Raw genomic sequence first — 21,745 nt, 5'->3', positions numbered from 1 at the left:
TCACCCCTCCCCACTCCCCAATAAGGACGAGTGATCAGAAACATTAATGCAATGTCTATAGCAGAATGGATTTCTGCAGCTACTAAAGCACCTACTGATGTTACCAAAACTTTTCATCACCTGCAAGTCATTCAATATTTCATCGTTCCCTGAAAAAGCATGTGTTCAATAACGCTCGAGCAGTTTGACACCATCCGGGTCAAAGCTGTGGCCTTGAGATCAATCTATTTATTACTTTCAAAGGTTAGCTTCTGCAGCATCAGCACAACATGGTTACAGTTGGTCCACCTGCAAGATGCACTGAAGCAACTGGGAAAGGCTTATCAAGTAGCCTTTCTCAAAACCACGAGCTCTATCAGCTCAATGAGGAAGTACATTGGGACGCATCAACTGCAAATTCCCTTCTCTTAAACCCCACCCTGATTTTGCAATGTACTGCTTTTCCTTCAATGCTGTAGGATCAAGAATCTACAAAGTCCAAAGGAAACACAGCAGAACCTTTACCACAGATTCAGGTTGGCAGAGTATTGCTGTCTTCTCTTGCAGTTAGAAGGCTACAAATTGTTAGTCTTGAAACCCAGAGAATGAGTGAAACAATAATTCTCAGGGAAAGCACAAAGGCTTTCACAAAAGGCATACAGAATTGGCTACTTTTAAAACTTTGGCAAAAGGGAGGACTGCAAGCTTAAACTGAAAAAAAGTTTAAGGAAAACAGTGAGAAATCTCCAAAATTTGTTTTTTTTTTTACTGAGTGGATCAGTGAGGAAACTCTTTTATCACCCTTACTGAAGTAGTCTCAAATTTTACATGTGGGTTTGTATAACCATACAAGATTACACAATTGTTGTGGGAGGGAGCACAGTAAATAATAATGCTTAGTTGATTAAAATAGCCTTGGATGAGTGCGTCCCCACAAAATCATTTTGGATTTTCCCCAATCAGAAGCAGCATGAACAATGAAATCCGGAATCTGCTGAGAGCCAGATCAGGGGCATTCAAGTCTGGAGATCAGGAATGCTACAAGAGGTGCAGGTATGATCTCCAGAAAGCCACCTCTCGGGCAAAGTGGAGATTCCAGACAAGACTGGAATCTACAAGGAATGTTCGACAGCTGTGGCAGTGTTTGAATGCCATAACCTCCAACAAAGTTAAATCTTGCAACATAGGGAACAGCAGAGCTACACTTCCAGATGAGCTCAATACCTTCTATGCTCGCTTTGATCACTAGAACAGGGAGGAACATTGCCACACCCTCATATCTCCTGATGATCCTTTGGTCTCAGTATCTGAAGATGATGTGTGGGCTGCCTTCAAGAGAGTTAAATCAAGGAAAGCTTCCAGTACTTTGAACTTTACTTCAGTTACATCAAATCCAATTATATCAGGCATAAACAGTCAGTCTTTCCTTGTCTGGATGTTTACATGTTCATATGAAGTAAATAAAACTGAATGAAATATATTCATTATTGCATTTGAAAAATGTTCTCAGCTCAAGAACAAAAATAATTGATACAACACAAAAACAATGCTTATTCCCTTTTGAGACAAACTATAACACCAACCAACTCACTAGCACTCATTGAATAAGTTAAATTGCTGTTTAAAGCTTGATAAGATTTCCCAGATGCTACAAAGGTTAAAGACAATTTAATTTTGTAAATTAATTACAAATTTGCATAAATTTTGATTCATTTCCCTTCAAGTTCATTTCTTTACTTTCATTTGATATTCATTTCATATCCAATTAGGAATAGAATTATATGGTTTTCCATTTTGCATAACTTTAGTTACAAAGTAAAGGAATATTACTGCACTCTTGGGAGTAGACTTCACAAAGTTAAGCCATGAAATGCAGCCTAGAAGCATGTAGGCCATGAAATGCAGCCTAGAAGCATGTAGGCCATGAAATGCAGCCTAGAAGCATGTAGACCATGAACTCAGGCTTACTTACCTTTCAGTGCATTTGATGGCTCTTCATAAATACTGGAGATATAAACTACAATACAGCAATTTCTTTGGGTGTCAGTTGAGAGTGGATATAATTAGAAACTCAGCCAAACCATACAGCAGAATAACAGCCTAACTGAGACAATGACCCCCTCTGCAAGTCATATGATACATCAACATCAAGTTCCAAATCTTCAGAAAACATGAAAGGGACTTGTAAGCTTTTTACATTCCATATAACAACGTGCTAAACGTATTAGGGGATAGTGCATACAATCCTTAACCACACTGAAGAGGGACTTGAATGTCATTCCATTTCTCCATTAAAATGTAACATTGACCACATTTTGCAGCTAGCGGCAAAGAGGTGGATCTCACAATCAGCCTCAGAATAAACGGCCTATGAAAATTTACTCGGCTCAAGCATGAAAATTTCCTCTCAGGTGCAGCTTGTCCTCAGGTTTACAAGAGGGTTCCGTAATACAAGTTGGAAATGTGGCCGCAGAGAAGTTTACAGGCAGTAGATGTCTGTAGCCCCACAGCAGCTGGCAAGTCCACCCCGCTGGTCTCCTGAACTCTCATTCGTATGTGTGGGCTGTATACAAGTTAAGCGTTCATAAATTTGGGAGGATATGTAATGTGATACTGAACCCAGCACCATCCACACAGGATATTCAGAACACTGCAACAGGAAGTCATCATGCAGCCTGATCCACCAATCCTGCCTAAAAGTTCTCAGAGACAGCAAAATAGGATGTAAAAAAATGAGAACTGTACAATTGCACGTACAAGTGGGATTAAAAAAGAAAATGAAATGTCAAATGAACATAGATTTCAGGATTGGAGAGTTTATTCAACAGTTAATTATAACTTAAGTTGTTATGAAATACAGTTACACCTCATCCAAAAAGGCTTAATATTTTATACTGACAAATGTATACAAGCTTTTGTTGACAATAGCTGCAAAAGGCGGCAATAGCACTGTGTGAGGTGAAACAGGACAGCACCAACTTCTATGTTCATGCATTTAATAGTTTTGGGCAGTAGCAACAGTGAACGGTGAGCTCCCCACCATTACAACAAAAAAATCAGTCAACATTTGTAGCTGACTGCCTATGAACAACTTCTACTAAATGCCAAACAAATTCATGCAAAGGGTGACACTATGTGATTCTCGCGTTCCATTTTCATGGTGATTTCATTTAAGTAAACTTGAAATATGAAGAGCGTTTGGTGGCTCTGGACCTGTCAGAAGAATGAGGGGTGACCTCATTGAAACCTATCAAATGGTGAATGGCCTTAATAGAGTGGATGTACAGAGGATGTTTCCTTTTAGAATGGAGACGAGGATGAATTTCTTAAGCCAGAGAGTGATGAATCTGTGGTATTCTTTGCCACAGGCAGCTGTGGAGGCCAAACCTTTCTGTATATTTAAGGCAGACCTTGAAAGATTCTTGTTTGGTCAGGGCATGGAAGGATACAGGGAGAAGGCAGGAAATTGGGGATGAGAGGACATTTGAATCAGCCATGATGAAATGCCGGAGCAGACTCAATGGGCCAAACGGCCCAATTCTGCTCCTATACCTTATGGTCTTAAATATTGCCCACCTCAGTAAGCAAATACGTAACATAACCACGTGGGCATGGTTGGGCATTAAAAAAGCCATATCATGGTGGAATATCAAAGATTTAATGACAGCCAATTGAAGGCTGATTTATACTTCTGCGTCAAATGAATGCCATAGGTATGGTATAGCTGCATAACCTACACTGTACCCTATGCCATAGCCTGACACACACCGCTCCAAAAATGTAACGGCGCGTTGCTGCGACGCAGACTGCAACAACTGTGATTGGTCCGCTTGGTAGCATCGCATTTCCTCCTGTCTATAGGCATACTCTGCATACACTGATGCATAATAAATGGTTGGAGACGATGAACAAAATCGTCAAATCTACCTGCCGACATCCGAAAATATTTGAAATGCATTTCCTCATCCTTGTCTCTCAGTGGCCAGACAAGCACAGAAAATTCACCCTCCTTTTGCCTCAATCCGTTCAATGGTCGTACATACCATCTCCTCTGACGTCTTCTCTCTTTTCTGCATTGCAGTAATTTCAATAAAAGTAACCCTTGTTCAACATTTATTAGCTCCAACTACGACATGATGCGCTCAGTCGCCATTGTTTGAAGTACACAAAGAAACTCCACACAGTGGCATAGAAACACCACCCCCAACTAATGTTTTGGTGGTGAATTGCAGAGCGACGCAGACACACCAATGCACAGGTATAAATGCTCACAACGGCGCAGGCCACTTACGAAGGCTACGGCATAGGCTACTACGCAGAAGGATAAATCAGCCTTTATACTCATGACAGAAATTACCATATAAAACAGAAATCTACTTCCCATCCCAGCATTCCCTGTTACTTCCACCCACCCTCTAATACAAATTTGGATTAGACAGATCATTTTAAACCTGCCAACAATTGCAAGATCTTTTGTGAATGTCCACGAACAAGCGAGCCAATTGTGAAATACAATACAGAGAACAGTTTTCTGGAATGTACTGTATAAAGTTCAAAGCACTTCAATGAAATTGAAGTAAATAAAGCAATCTTTTTTTTCCACTTTCTGAACTAGGTAAACTACTTGAAAGCAAAATGCAAACATCATTTGTGTGTGTTTTTTAAAGATGTTCAAATCTTCTTTGTGAATTTTTCACAACGTGAAGCAAAGTCAAACTTCACATCCGCAGGTACAGGACACCTGAAGCATTTCAAATACAGAACATAGTTACAAACACCCTAAAGTATGACACTTATAATCAAGACCAGCTCACCAGCACCTCGACTTCCTCAGGAGGCTAAAGCAATCTGTCCTGACTGGATTTCTGCTTTAATTGTTCTGCATTGTTATTGTTTTCCCTCGTGTTACCTCAATGCACTGTTGTAATGAAATGATTTGAATGAATGACATGCAAAATATTTTTTTTCACCGCACCTAGGTACATGTGTTAATAATAAATGAATTTATCAAATCTAGTGATAGCAGAGTGGCTGTGTTACTGGACTAGTGATCAAATCGAAGTCCCACCATGGTAATACAAATTAAAACTATTAAGTTGTAATAACAATCTGTTTTAATATTATTTGTGAAATTGCATCTAGTTTTCTCAAAACCTTATCAAAGTGACCTGCCAATGGATCAGATCTTGATTACCCACTGAATCTTTTAAATGGATTAGAAATGTGAAGAAGGTGATAGGTTTACCAGAGACATCCACATGTGTTGACTTTATTTAAAAAAAAAACCTTCTTCAGCCCCACAAAATCCCAGAAACAGTCAACCACTCTTCTTAGATTTGAGATCACACTGTATTTGAGGTTAGATTATTTTCAGTTCTCTAGTTGCTGAAGTGTCTGATGATGCCAATCTGGAATCTGCAGGCCCTCCCATGAGGGGCAGGAGATGCTCGATTGGGCAGGTTGGAGAGTAGTGTGGGAGGTAGGGCACTCCTTCCACTGGGCTTCGTTGTGTTCTCAATCACCGGAGTATATTGGTATTGTGAAGGAGATTACATTGAAAATTTAACGCATAAATTTGGATAAATTGCTGGGACCTATCCAGGTGTATGTATCCTATAATATTATGAGATGAAAGGAGGAAGTTTGCTGGGGACTCAGGAGAGATTATTGTATCTTCATTAGCCACAAGTGAGGCAAGGACAGATAATGAGTCAGTACATCTTTATTTGAGGAAGATCACTAATTTCACAAATTTTACCGAGTATTTTGAAGAAGTGACCAAGATGATTGACAAGAGCAGGGTGAAAACATTGCCTACATACATTTCAACAAGTCTTTTGACAAGATCCTGCCTGGTAGGACCATATGACTGTAAGACATAATAAAACCATTCGGTCTGCTGAGTCTGTGCCTTGTGGGCATTGATGAGTCATGGCTGAAAAAAGATTATAGATGCCCCTCTGATTTTTGAATTTTCTCCCTATTGGTCCCCTTCAGGTTCAGGTATAATCCTTCCTTTTTGTACAGGTCATGCCTTCCCCAGACGAGATCACACTGATCCAGAAATCTGAAACCCTGCCCCGGCAGCAATTCTTCAATCATGCAATCATCTGCCAAATCATCCTATTCTTACCCTCACTGGCACATAGCACAGAGGTACACACAAAATCTGGAGGAACTCAGCAGGCCAAGCAGCATCTATGGAAAGCAGTAAACAGTCGACGTCTCGGGCCAAGACCCTTCATCAGGACTGGAAAAAAATGATGAGAAGTCAGAGCAATAAGGTGGGGAGAGGGGAGGAAAAAGTAGAAAGTGGTAGGTGATAGGTGAAACTGGGAGAGCGGGAGGGGTGAAGTAAGAGCTAGGAAATTCATCGGTGAAAGAGATAAAGGGCTGTAGAAACGGGAATATGATAGGAGAGGGTACAAGACCATTGAAGAAAGGGAAGTGGAAGGAGCACTAGAGGGAGGTGATGGGCAGGAAAGGAGATAAACTGAGAGGGGGAAACAGGAACGGGGAATGGTGAAGGAGGGGGGCAATTACCATAAGTTCAAGAAATCAATGTACATGCCTTCAGGTTGAAGACTACCCAGACGGCATACAAGGTGTTGCTCCTCCAAACTAGGATGGCCTCACCTTGACAGAAGGGGAAGCCACGGACTGACAGAATTGGAATATTGGAATGGGAAGTAGAATTGAAATGGATGGCCACTGGGAAGTCCCATTCTTTTCTGGTGAACTTCTAGTAGTTGCCCACCCTCCCCCTTGTTATTAGGACACAAAATTGGGTTGGTGGTTGGAGGCAAAGCGTGGCTGCGGAGGATTGCTTTTCTAAATTAGTAACTTATGACCAGTGGTGTACCAGTCTCCCCTCCAAGGACTCTGTCTATACTTCTCGCAGCCAGTATAGTCAAAGGCCACCCACCCAGAACATTATCTCTTCCCTTTCCCATCAGACAGTCGAAATAAAAGTCTAGAAGTTCAAACATCAGGCTCAAGGATAGCCTTTCTCCCACTTCACCAGATTTTTGAATGGACCTTTTGTACAATGGGGTGGATTCTTGAATTTACAATCTACCGCATCATGATCTAGCAGTTTATAGTTCATCTGCATGCACATTTTAGGTAGATTTTACAATTTATTCTGCACTGTGTAACATTTTGATCTGTATGGACAGTATACAAGACAAGCTTTTCACTGTATCTTTGTACCTGTGACAATAATAAACCAATACTGGTGCCACAGTATTGCTTTATATTAATGATTTGGATGAGAATGATGAAAAAATTTGTAGATGACACCATAATTAGTGGTAATGTGGATGGTCTGAGGTCACAACACGATGTAGGTCTACTGGGAAAGGAGGCAAGGGAATGGTGGATTTAACCCGGACTTTAAAGTGATGCTGTTTTGGAAGTTCAAGCAAGGTAGGACATACACACAGTGAATGGCAGGGCTCTCGGTAGAGCTGTAGAACAGAGAGACCGTGGGGTATGAGAACATGGCTTCAGGAAAACAGCAAAGCAGGCAGACAGATTGGTGAAGAAGGCAGATAGCATGTCTGTTTTCATTAGTTGAGACACAGAGTATAGGAGTCGGGACGTCATGTTACAGTCATATAGCTGTACTTGGAATATTATTGCAGTTCTGGTTGCAACACTACAAGAAAAACATGAAATTTGAGAAGGTGTCGAAAACATTCACAAGGACATTGCCTGGTTTGGAGGGCTTGAGCTATGAAGACAGATTAGATAGGCTGGGCCTGCTTTCCCTGGAGCACAAAAAAACCCGAGATGTGACATGATCGAGGTAAAAGTCATTGACAGGGTAGATAGTCAGTGTCTGTTTCCCATGATAGGGTGTCTAAAATTAGAGGGCATATGTTTAGAGGGTATCTGAGGAGTCTATGTTTCACAGAAAGAGTAGTTGATATCTGGAGTGATCTGCTGGAGAATGTGGTGGTGGCTGGAATAGGAACACCATTTAAGAGACATCTGCAGAGGTGATTGAACGAGCAAAGCATAGAGGAATGTGGAACTAATGTTGGTAAGTGGAAATAGCATAGCCAAGCATGATGGTCAGTACAGACACTGTGGACTGAAGGGCCTTTTTCACTGCTGTACAGCTCTGTGCTTCGAGGATCCCCATGCCAATCTGAAAACCCTTTCTCCATTCTGAGCCATCACAGCCCTTGGATTCGAGGAAGTCAATGAGGAAGCTTTGGAAACATGGTCCTTTTGGTTCCCCTGACTGCCTGGAAATCTCTTCACATGGCAAAGCTTGGAAGAACACCTGCTTTGGGACTCTGGTACTGTGTTTGCAAATGATGTCTTGCGTCCATCAGATCTGGCAGAAGGTACTTCAAGCCTCGATGATGAGGACGCGGTCTGGGACCACAGATCATTTTTGTGCATTCAGCCAAGAAATACATATTAAATATTGACCCTTTTAAGACAAAATGTTACTAACTGAAAGGCAGTACAGAAAGTATTACACTGTGAAAGCGCAGAAACATATTCAACTCTTCCCCTAAATGTGATGAAAGAAGTACATTTTCTTTGTGAAAAGGATTAGTTCTACACATTGGAAAAAAAATTGAGCTTTTTAAGTAGCAGTTGATTATATAAAAGAAAATGTCCATATAATCTTAAAAAGATATCACTTGTATACTAAAGCATTTTAGAATAAACACAGGCTGTCAAACCTTTCGAGTGATAAGTTATCAGCCATGTGTCAGAGTGATCCTCTGAGGTTTCAAAAGCATATGTTTACCATAACTGCTGTACATTAGTCTAACAGAAGTTATCAACCTCATACTTTCTCCAAAGTAAATTTAGCGTGAATAGTCAAATATGCATTCTCATTGTTTGGTCACTGTTCCGTGTGGATATACTGCACAAGCATTCACTTTAATGAGGGCATATGAACCTCTGTAACACTCCAAATATCTTCCGTTTACAATCACTGCTCCAATTCTCACAGCTGTGGTAAAGTATCAATCCAGTATCAGGACAAGAGCAGGCTGGTGTCAACCTGTCTGCCACCTGTAGCTAACCAGCACTGAGGATCTGTTCAATACTAAGGTGTTAGCAGCTATACGCCATTTGAATTCCTCTTCCCACTGCACGATACATTGCCAGAGCAAAAATAAATTATGAAAAATTTATGCATCTCTCGATATTAGAGAGAATTTCAATGGAAGGGGAGAAAAAGCAATCTGCAAAAAGCATTTATTATGTCTTTTTGAAGAGAACCTACATAAACCTGTTCAGTATCTCAATGCCCTGCTGTTTCATAAACACTGAATAGGCAGCTAGAAGCAATATGTGAAAGTTCTGCACATGTTCAAGCAAATAGGGTGTTATTACATTTGAACAAAAATGTCCAAAGAATAATTCAATACTCTAGCAAATTGGTAAAGTTAGAAATAGTAAAGTTAAAAGTCAGCTGCCGAATTCTGTGATACCCACCTAGCATACAGTATTCACACAGAACAGTGGCCAATTCTGGCAACAGAAACAAGGAGAGCAGCAAACTTTTCTCCTATGGTAGCAGGAGAAAACATCAAGATTCCACATGGACACAGCGGTAAAAGTAAATTTCTGTAATTCTTGAAGAATTTTGGAAGCAGAGGTAGGAGGGATAGAGGAATTTGATGCAGGGGTAGGGTATCTCAAAGCAACGGACAAATGTAAGCTGAGCTGCCCAACGTGAGGAAAGTATGAGAGGACACGAGAGGGAGAAAGGCACTGAGGAGAGGGGAGCACTTACATTGCTGGAGAAAGGCAGGATGTGGAATAACGGAATATAAGCACAAAGGCAAGAATTCTCAGCAGATTGGTCATCAATCTCAGAAAAGAAGTTAAATGGAATGTGAGGTAGGAAATGTGCAGAATGTGCTGTTGCTGCTGGAGACTGCAAAATGGACAGAAGGACTTCAGAATGTTAAGTCCTGGAAGCAAGTAGTAAGGGTAGCAGTATGACTGTTAGCATTAGGACGAATCCATGGAAGAATAAGGAAAGCTTTGGGGTCAGAAACAATCAGGAATGAATGAGATTTGTCTTCAACCCAGGATGAGAGCTGGATGAAAAAAATGCAGGCACTCCTGAGGGGTAATGTTTATTGATATCCTAAATTCAATGACTTTGCTCTTTCCCACGTTCAGATGCAGGATGTCCATCTGATGGACAACTGGTTTCAAAGCCCAGCGGCAGTGGAGAGACTACAAGAATTATGAAGTGTACTGGGGTTTCATAACAAGCGTCCCTCCGTGAATGCAGATGCTAATTAATACTTAATGTGGGGAATGCAAAGACTCAAAGGTGGAAGTTTGGAGAACAGGGACTGAAAGCATGGGATTAGAAAGCAAGTTATTGCTAGTGACAATGCACTACAACTGGAATAACATAAGTGCTGCGAAAAGATGGTGTGATTGTAACAAAACCTGTAGTTGATTAACTTAAAAGATATTCATCTCCAGACAAAATTACTGAGTGCTGCTCTCAAGAAGCAGAAAGAGAAAGAATACAGTTATGATACATTGCTCTAGCAATTTTTGACAGGTTGCCTGGGCAAGCACTATACAATAAATGTACCTCAAGGAAAAAAAAGTAAATCAATAATTATTGTAACATTCAGAACAAAGCAACTTCGAGCTACCTTGACTTTAAAGGCAGTCATCTGCATTGCCATTCAAAGGTGGACGTCACTGTTTGCCCACTTGGACAAGGACAAATTATTCAGTTCACCATGTGCTTCAGTGCCACCATTTTACAAGAACTATCACATTAAAAATTGTCACATCGTCAATCAGTAACCAAGAATGTTGAAAAGAATCCCAGATCGCCCTTGTTAAATGAGTTGCTATTACTGAAATATGATCCATTTCGACTACATAAGCACCATCATGCTCGTCTTTCATCCCAATTACAATCTCTATCATTTCTTCAATCTAGAAGCTGTTTTCAATCAACATATTCACTTATTACAGTGGGTTATATGCTAGCTACTACCTCTTCTTGTATTGAATTCTTGATTAGACAAGTCCTCTGAATTTAGCATGCACCATGATTGCATGTATCAAAAACAGGGTGCCAATCACAATCTTTTAAAAAGGCTATTCGTGTTATACTCCATCAAGGAGATGAGTACCAAAGTGCATTCAAAATATAGGGCTGGTATGTAAAACCAGGGTACCTCAAGACAGAGAAAGAATCTCATTACAGCAGCTTTATTGCGAATTTCAGCAAAGGAATACAGATAAATTGATTTGATTTGTTTCTCTAATACTTTGTGTGTCCTATTCTTTTACAATTACGTATTTTAATTGTTCCTTTTGCCAATTGAAGGCTCTTCATTTCCATACATTTTATCAAGGCTTTTTCTGCTCACTAGCTATTTTATTTTTTCTCTGTTGAATCACTGCACAGGAGAACAATATACTGTGAACAAGCTAAGAATAACTTACTCCATTTTTTGCAATAATGAGCGCAAAATGTTTTCAAAATCATTCACTGTAAATACCATTTTAAATAACATCTTAATTTTCAAATAATTACTTCTGTACTCTCTCAGTTTTTATGATTTATAAATTAACATTTCACTCATGCTTTGAACTTACAGAAATGCAGAAATCCAGATGATACAGTACATTACAAAATATTGTTCATAATAAGGTAAGTGTTCTTTTAATTTTGAGAATTAAAGAATATTTATCTATTAGAAACCACATTCATAATAGGCAAGTACTTTTACACCAGTGAAAGCTCAAAGTGAAGGACAGTAATACTGTAAGAGAGAACTTTCTATTATTACTCAGTCCTGATGAGCATTGTCCTGAATCCCTTAATGCACTAAGAAGCAAATGAATATTTCATGCTTACTTCAAGCATATTTATATTGCTTCTTACATCACAACAGTAACCTTATATCAACAATACAGGCAGCATCTATGGAAAAAGAGTACAGTCAACGTTTCGGGCCGAGACCCTTCATCGGGAGTTCCGATGAAGGGTCTCGGCCCTAAACGCCGACTGTACTCTATTCCATAGATGCTGCCTGGCCTGCTGAGCTCCTCCAGAATTTTGTGTGTGTTGTTTGGATTTCCAGCATCTCGTGTTTGTTACATCAACAGCATCTCATTGAAAGGGAGGTGCAAGCACCTAGAAATGCAATATATTTTTCATAATTCAGACCAATATGCTGCAGAGTTTGTAATACTGTAGCTTTCTGGACTTGGAGTTAATTAATTTTAGTCCATAAAGGCAAAACCTGAAACTCACTATCTGAGTCTGGATTTAACCAGATATAAACGCTCAGTGATCTGAACAAACAAGAGGTCACTTTTAAATCTGCAGAAAGCTTAATTACTATTCTAATTGATTCTCACAAATCAGCTGTTTTAGGTACACAGACTTCTTCCTGGGGAGTACCTTGGGATTATGACTGGTTTCTACTCTAGTTTTGTGACTTCTGGGGTGACTAATAGGGCCAATGTGGACCCCACACAACTTGCTACAAGCAGGACAGAATGTGCTTGTTGGGACGGGTGATGGTCATTTTCATTTGGCCTCTGTCTGGTTTATCATCATGAACCTGAGGTTCTTAATGTCCATGAATACTCCTTCTCCACTTTTACTAGTCATGGGGCAGGCAGTCTCAGCAACCCATAGGGATGTTGCATTTCTGAAAAGGGACTTTGAGAAAGCACAATATTTTTCCCTACGAATACCCGGTAATCTCTCACCATGACAGAGCTTGGAATAGACTGTTTCGGAAGTGTGATCTTGAACACATGAGTGATCTGCCCAATGGACTGTAACTATGATCTTAATTCTGGAGATGCTGGCCTGGGAAATGACAATGATGTTGGCTAACTGCCAAGTTTTAGAGCTTGAGAAAGGGATGTCATCAACTCTTAAGGCCGTTTTTAAAAAAAGTTAGCATATGGCTTCACAACTCAGGCATGACAAGTCTGGATCAGTTACGTTACTGAGGGATGAGTGATTAGGACAAGAGCTTAGGCTTGGGATACATACACGACACTGGAAGAACTCAGCAGGTCAGGCAGCATCTGTGAGAAAAGTGTAGTCAACGTTTCAGGCCGAGACCCTTCATCAGGAATGGTGGGGGGGGGGGGGGGGGGGGAGAGAGATAGGGGAGGGGGAAGGGCTAGAGGCGCCAGGTGGAGAACCAGTCAGAGGAAGGATAAAGGGGGGAGGGGATAAGCATGAAAGAACTGTAGAGGTAAAGGAGCAGAAAGTTGAAAGGGGAGAGAGGCAGAGAGGGACCTAGGGTGGGGGGAGGGGGAGGGAATTACCAGAAATTGGAGAATTTAATGTTCATACCACCAGGCTGGAGGCTACCCAGATGGTAGATGAGGTGTTGCTCCTCCAACCTGAGTTTGGCCTCATCATGGCAGTAGAGGAGGCCATGTATGGACATATCTAGATGGGAATGAGAGGTAGAGTTGAAGTGGGTGGCAACCGGGAGGTCCTGTCTATTGTGACATTCCCATCTAGATATGTCCATACATGGCCTCCTCTACTGCCATGATGAGGCCAAACTCAGGTTGGAGGAGCAACACCTCATCTACCGTCTGGGTAGCCTCCAGCCTGGTGGTATGAACATTAAATTCTCCAATTTCTGGTAATTCCCTCCCCCTCCCCCCACCCTAGGTCCCTCTCTGCCCCTCTCCCCTTTCAGCTCCTTTATCTCTACAGTTCTTTCATGCTCCTCCTCCCTTTATCCTTCCTCTGATTGGTTCTCCACCTGGCGCCTCTAGCCCTTCCCCCTGCCCTATCTCTATTACTGGGCTTCGGTCCTCTCTTCCCCACCCCATTCCTGATGAAGGGTCTCGGCCCGAAACGTTGGCTACTCTTTTCTCACAGATGCTGCCTGACCTGCTGAGTTCTTCCAGCGTCGTGTACGTATTCTTTGATCCACAACATCTGCAGTTGTATTTTTGTGCTTAGGTTTGGGATGTCTTCACATCGTGCCGAAAAACATGCAAATATGATGCAAGTTGGTGTAACTTGTGTTTTATCATACACATACAATCTGTTCCTTGGATGACTGGTTTTCTGTTGAACTTTGGTCTTCTGTAACCTGCAGGTTGTTTTTTTTGCCTTGAGGTATATTAGGAGTTTCCAATCCAGACCCATTTTGTTTTGGTGATGAGCAGGGTCTGGCTTCTGGTTGTCTTAGTCTCCTCTGGATCAAGACATGGCAGTAGGCATTAAATGGCTAGACTGCGTTGAAAGAAACCACCTGGTTCGTTCCACTGCTCTGTATAATGTTTAGGTTATGGTACCTTAGAACCCTGGAGAACTATGAACCCAAGCCCAAAATTGAAGATGCTCCATCACTAATGTTGCTGCCCTGAGAGAGTACCATGGGTAGGAAGTGCCAGCTCAAAGAACAAGGAATTGTGTTATTTTCATCAAAAAGAGGTGCATTGCCTTAATGGAGTGAGCTCTGGTGTTAATAATGAGCTTGACTAGCCTCTCAGTGACTGCTCCTAACAAATTTGTGAACATCTCATGTTTCTTCAGCTCATTTTAACATGGAATCAATTTGATAATGTCATCAATACAAGGTTATCAACCTTGCAAGCTACAGATAATCAGCTCATTTTAACATGGAATCAATTTGATAATGTCATCAATACAAGGTTATCAACCTTGCAAGCTACAGATAAGGACAGAGGATTTCTACACAGACCTTGAAAATATGCAAGCAAAATGCAAATTAACCAAAGCCAAGTTAAGAACAGATGAAACTCTCTGACATGAAGTGACCGGAAAGGCAAGAGGAAGGAAAGCTAATTCCAGGAATTATTTTCTGTCCTCTCAACAAAATGCATGGATCACCAAGCTGTCATATCTACACCTTGGCATGCCAGAGGGAGCCCAGCAACAGTCCTACCCCAGTCACCATCATTCACTGTCTGAGCTAGGGTGTCTACATCACAATAATAACTCATCTGGGGTGATTGATAAGTTCATGGCCTAAGGTAGAAGGAGATGAGTTATTAACTTCAACCTTGCTGCATAATCACTCAAAGAGTTGAACTGCATGTGCATGCAACGAGAGCTGCGTAACTCATCTTCTTCTACCTTAGCCCACAAACTTATCAAACACCCATCTGTGGACACTTTCTAGAGGTTCAAGATCCGTATGTGCCACGACCACTGGACTAAGTGTGTAAATGTAGGAGGGGACTATGTTGAAAAATAAATGTGCTAGGTTTCCAAAAAGTGACTCCTTCTACCTTAGGCCACGAAAATATCAATCACCCCTCGTACATTAAACAGGAGTTTCAAAAAATAACAACTCACAGACGCAAGGCATAAATGGAAGCTCCATCACACATCCTTTCTAAAAGCCTACATAGCTTTAATACAGAAATACATACAATAAAGTTCAGAACTTGCTAATGCACATGTAGGACAGATGGACAATTCAAAGAGACACATTTTCAAATAAAGGTCATGAGCAAGGGATGGAGATGGCTAAGAAAAACTCTCTCCTCACCGCCAGCATCAATATCTTTAAGAATTGAAAGATATGTTCTTACTTATCTTAACTGGCAGATGAGGATTTGAAATAGTGCAGTAAACTAGCAAGCAGCGAATTTTACTCAAGTTATTATGTGAATACATCAATTTCAGCAATCCTGCCGTATTTTTAGAACAGCGTAACTTAAATATTCTGATGATGATGGAAAATTTCTGTTCATCACTTGCCTTCATCTTGTTGACATTGCAAGAAAAGAAGGTGATAATTTGAAAACCAGCCTTTAAATATTGCGATGCTTGCATATACTAGCAAAAGAGGAATGTGAATGATTTTCATTTGGTGTGGATGTGGAAAGAGTAGAAAGCTACACAGAAGGTTAAAATCACAGAAGTACAAAACCAACTTAGACCTCAACTTTGAACAATCTACAGACCTGTACTTCACTTTGATGATGGCACTGAACATATGGTTGCTAAATTTCCTGGTGACACAAAGACAGCTTGAAAAACTGAATTGAGAAGGGGACATAAGGAAATTGTACAAGAATGTAGATAGGACAATGGTCCCCAACCACTGGGCCACAAAGCATGTGCTACCGGGCTGCGAGGAAACGACATGATTTGGCGATATGAAACGATATGAGTCAGCTGCACCTTTCCTTATTCCCTGTCACGCCCACTGTTGAACTTGAACGCACATGAGGTCATTATGCACGCGAAGTCATTACCCACCTGAGGTCATCAGTCACCTAAACACAGTGATACCCTAGCGCCAGGGATCACCGGTTGGCCTTGGGTAACCGGCCGCCTTACCCAGCCGGCGAGAAGTGCCGTTGCTACTGGCCTGGAGCGCGGATAGATGGGCACCACCTCTAAACCTGTTTAGCACACCGACTGTTCGTGTGGAACCCGGTTCTAAAATATTCGCAGACAACCTAATTCGGGCTCAGGGTTTCGTAAGTAGCAGAGCAGCAACCTCACTGAGATCTACTGAAAGTCATCCCTCCAGCCAAACTTTTGTCGGCCGATAGATCCTACCTACCTACAAGGGGGGTGGGCACGTGCCCTGTCGCACTCCTTGCTCAGTCCGTCGCTCTCTCCGGACTGCAACCACTGTGGCCCCGGTACGAGGACCTCCGGCCCTTACCTTGTCCTCTCAGTGGTGTGTTGCAATGATTTTATATGTTCATATGAGGAAAATATGCACTGTGTGTTTAATATCCAAACGTTACTTAAAATGTTATGATGCTGTTGACATATAAGTGAGTTATAATTGACTTATCACTATGTTCATGTGAGGAAAATATGCGCTGTGTGTTTAATATTAACTTTTTTAGATAAACCCTTTTAGAAACAAAATTGAGTGTATTAGCCACTTATAAGTGACTTATAGTTGACTTATCACCTATATTCCAGTCGTGATTAACACCCACCCCCCCAGTCGGCCGGTCCGCAAGAATATTGTCAATATCAAACCAGTCCGTGGTGCAAAAAAGGTTGGTGACCCCTGAGATAGGATAAACAATTGAGGAAAGATCTGGTAAAAGACTATAAAGTGTGACTGGACAAACTGACCATTTTAGCAGGAAGTAGTAAACAAATATTTTCCAAATGCTGAGAGATCAGGATGTCCTAGTACATGATTCACAAAAGCTGAGTATATAAGTACAAAAAACAATTGGACACAAAGTAAAATTATTATTGAAGTACATATATATCACTATATACAACGTGGAGATGCATTTTCTTGTGGGCAAACTCAATAAATCCATAATAGATCAATGAAAAACCGCAACAATGTGGGTGTTCAACAAGTGTGCAAAAGACAATAAACTGTGGGAGGGAAGGGAGGGAGGGAAGGAAGGAAGGAAGGAAGGAAGGAAGGAAGGAAGGAAGGAAGGAAGGAAGGAAGGAAGGAAGGAAGGAAGGAAGGAAGGAAGGAAGGAAGGGAGGGAGGGAGGGAGGGAGGGAGGGAGGGAGGGAGGGAGGGAGGGAGGGAGGGAGGGAGGGAGGGAGGGAAGGAAGGAAGGAAGGAAGGAAGGAAGGAAGGAAGGAAGGAAGGAAGGAAGGAAGGAAGGAAGGAAGGAAGGAAGGAAATAAGTATTAAGAACAGGAGATGAACAGTCCTTGAAAGTGAGTCCTAAGGCTGTGGGAACATTTTAAGTTTCAAGAGCCTAATGGCTGAAGGGTAATAACTGTTCCTGAACCTGGTGGTGATGGTCCTGAGGTTCCTGTATCTTCTTCTTGATGGCAGCAGCAGAAGGAGAGCATATTCTGGGTGGTGGGGGTCCCTAAAGATAGTGCTGCTTTCCTGCAGCAATATTTTATGCAGACATGATCAATGGTGGGGAGGGCTTTACCCATGATGGACTGGGCCACATCCACTACTTTTTGTAGGATTTTCTATTCAAGGACATTGGTGTTTCCATAGCAAGTTATGAGGGAGCCAGTCAACATACTCTCCACTACACATTGATAGTTTTTCAAAGTTTTAGATGTCATACCAAATCTTCACAAACCCCTCAGGAAGTAGAGGCGCTGCCGTGCTTTCTTTGTAATTGCACTTGTGTGTTGGACCTAGGACAGGTCCTCCAAAATAATAACACCGAGTTTAAAGTTGCTGACCCTCTCCATCTCTGATGAGGACTGCCTCATGGACTTATGATTTCCTTTTCTTGAAGTCGTCAATAATCAGCTCCTTGGTACTGCTGATATTGAGTAATAGGTTTTTGTTATGGCACCACTCAGCCAGATTTTCAGTTTTCTTCCTATATGCTGATTCATCACGATCTTTGATTCAGACCACAACAGTAGTGTATTCTGTAGAGTTCTACTCTTATCATTTAAGAAACAATAGAGAAGTATTAAAAACAGCTCAGAAAAGGTCAATTCTGCTAATAACTGGAATGAGCTGGTTGCTTATGAGAGAAGGTTGGAGAAGCTAGGCTTTTATCCACCGGAGTTTTGGAAGTGAGATGCAACTTCACTAAACCATAATAGATCCTGAGTGATTTTGACAAATTGAATGTAGAAAGAATGCTCAGTTTTTTTGGGAGAATTTGAAACTAGTGATCCCTGTTCAAAAATAGAGTTTCACCCATTTAAGGCAGAGATGTAACAATATTTTTTCTCTCAGAGGATCACAAGTCTATGGAAGTCTTCCTCAAAGGGCAGTGGAAGTGGAAGTGGAAGGGTAGACTCTTCATAAGAAAGTGGAGTGAAAAGTTCCTCTGAGTAATCCAGAGCATAGAGCTAAAGTTAGCTTTAATCAAATTAGCCAAAATCTTAGTGCATAGTGAAACGAGCTTCAGGGGCTAATGCCTCCTCCTCCTCCTCCTCCTCTTAATTCCTATGTTTGAATGCTTGAAAATGATTCTTTTTTCTAAAAATAAGGAGCAGTAAAGTATTGACAATGTTCGGAAAATTTAAAAAAAAAGACGAATGCTGCATCAGAACTTGCATGTACTGGGAACAAGGAGAGAAAAAAAAATACTCATACATACAACATTGTTATACTATTCCAAACTCGAAGACTGATTTCTTCTGACTGAGTTAATTAACTGATCATGGATTTCCCATGAACAGTTTATACACAAATAAGTTGCAACTTTAAATTTTAATTTGTAGAAAGCAGATTTCTTCCCTCAGTAGAAAATTGTTGTGGTAATAGTCAGCCAGGTTTTGAAGTAATTATTCTTGTCAATACATTTTTCAGTGCTATTAGGAAGGGAGTCCAGGGATCTAATGACGACGAAGGAATAGGAATATATTTTCAGGTCAGATTGTACCATTTATCGTGATTGACTGGATTTCTTTGCCTGTAAGGGTGTACAAAATAAACTCCTGGCTAAACAACTCTTAAAGCATGGATTCCAGGTTTGCTAAATAAACACGTGTTAGGGTTACCAAGAGATGATCTAACTGATTGGTGTAACAGATTTGAGAGGCACCATGACCTAGTGCAGCTCCTACATTTTCTCAGTCATTTGTTTTCTGCATATGGCGAATGGCATTAGGGACTGTGCAGGACACTCATGGTCAGCACAAGATGCTGAAACAAAACCACAAACTGGATTGGTGAAAATGAACTAATCACCCACACAAATATTCAAAACTTATTTGCTCTAACATGTAATTGGTGTGTTGTCTTGTGGAACATACATCATCTTTGCAGTAAATCACAAGTCATTCAACAAGAAACAAGTTCTCCCAAATCATATCAAGATTGATATACGATGATTGAGTTCTTTCAGTTACCATCTTTCCTTGAGAATGTGTTTGATCCAGCTTTTGCAGCTATATGAAAGGATATTCCCCACATCCATACACATCTGGAAACTATGAGGACTGTACCATTGGGCAGTACAATGCTTGTATGCCACAGCACTATGCTTAGCCCAAGGGATTTACTCCTGGACACCGGTGCCTCTTGCTGCTAGACTGTAAGGAGGATTTCACCACCAATTCAAAAAAAAGGCTCATCTCTGCAATGTTTGGATCCCTCCAATTTGCCTACCGCCACAACAGACTAACAGGAGATGCCATTTCCTTGCCTCTTCACTCAATCTCTGGAACATCTGGACAGTCAAGAAGCATAGATCAGGATGCTCATCACTGACTACAGCTTGGCATTCAGCACTATCATCCCCTCAAAATTAATCAATGAGCTTCAAGACCTAGGCCTCAATACCTCTTTTGTGCAATTGGATCCTTGATTGTTTTCCTCACTTGCAGACCCCAGTCAGTTTGGATCGGCAACAACATCTCCTCCACAATTACCATCAGCACAGGTGCACCACAAGCCTGTGTGCTTAGTCCCCTGCCCTACTCGTTTTACACTAATGACTGTGTGGCTGAGCACAGCTCCAAAACCATATTTAAGAATGCTGACGACACCACTGTCATTGGCTGAATCAAAGTACACTGACTTGCTGCATCCTGGCCTGGTATGGAAACACCAGTGCCCTGGAACAGAAAAGCCAATAAAAGGTAGTGGGTATGGCCCAGTCCATCATGCATAAAGCCCTCTCCACCACTGAGCACAACTACAAGGTGCGATGTCTCAGTAAAGCAGCATCAAGAACCCCCACCATCCATGCCACGCTCTCTTATAAACTGCTGCCATCTGGAGGGAGGCATAGCTGCCTCAGGACACACACCACCAGATTCAAGAACAGTTATTACCCTTCAACTATCAGGCTCTTGAACTTCACTCAACTTCACACACCCCATCACTGAACTGTTCCTACACCTATGGATGCACTTCAACTCATGTTCTCAATACTTACTGGTATTTATTCATTCATTCATTATTTTTGGTCCCTCTTCCCTTTTTTGTATTTGTCTTTTGTATATTAGTTGTTCATCCTGTGTGCATTTTTCATTGGTTCTATTATGTTTCTATGTATTTACTTTGACTGCCCGCAAGAAAATTAATCTCACAGTTGTATCTGGTGAAAACAAAGTATTTTGATAATAAATTTACCTTGAACTTTGTTTTCTTTTTTCAATTCTTTGGTTATGTCTAATAATGTGCTCATAAATTCCAAGTAACTTGTAAATAACATGAAGGATGCAAATATTACTTAATTGAATCAAATCTTGTTTTTCTAATCACTGGACCAGTTTGGTATACGACCATTTTCTGCACATGTATGAATGTGAGCACAACAAACAAGTAAGACTTACAACACAGAAAATTGCTGAAAACAAAGTGACATTCGAATGTCCAATTCTGGAAATTCCAACATTCTACATACAAAGTGGGAAGACATAAAGAGAAAAATACCAGACTGAAATCTATTTGAACATCCCAATTCTCAGTGATGGCTGAGCCCTGTAATTGAATGCAGAAGAAACCAGACATATCAGCTGCAATCCAGAACGGGCCAAGTCTTAGCTGCATTTTGCTGTAACAATACCGTCAACTATCCATAAAAGTGGCAATCCAACCTGTGATAGATGTCATTCTGATATAGCTTCGTTGACTCATATGTTTTGGTCCTGTCCTTGCTTACATAACTATTGGAAAGATATTTTTAATATTATTTCAAGAGTTTTAAATATTAATCTCCAACCACACCCTTTTACTGCAATTTTTGGCTTACCAATGATGGATAATAAGTGTTTATCCGCTTCATTCCAACGAATGATTGCATTTATTACACTAATGGCTAGAAGATCCATTTTACTGAATTGGAAAGAAGCCAATCCTCCAACAGTATCTCAGTGGTTTTCCCAAACTAT

At 41.0% G+C, this 21,745-nt stretch overlaps 1 protein-coding gene across 2 annotated transcripts in view; it reads right to left on the bottom strand.

Annotated features, from left to right (window-relative positions):
- Positions 1-21,745, bottom strand: part of pola1 (polymerase (DNA directed), alpha 1) — a 295,953-nt gene that overhangs the window by 31,935 nt on the left and 242,273 nt on the right. The gene's annotated exons all lie outside the window — the stretch shown is intronic.

The sequence above is a fragment of the Hemitrygon akajei genome, chromosome 5 (assembly GCF_048418815.1).
Source record: "Hemitrygon akajei chromosome 5, sHemAka1.3, whole genome shotgun sequence".
Taxonomy (NCBI): Eukaryota; Metazoa; Chordata; class Chondrichthyes; order Myliobatiformes; family Dasyatidae; genus Hemitrygon; species Hemitrygon akajei.
The sequence above is the reverse complement of the archived record's forward strand: the minus strand, read 5'-3'. Positions and strand labels throughout refer to the sequence as shown.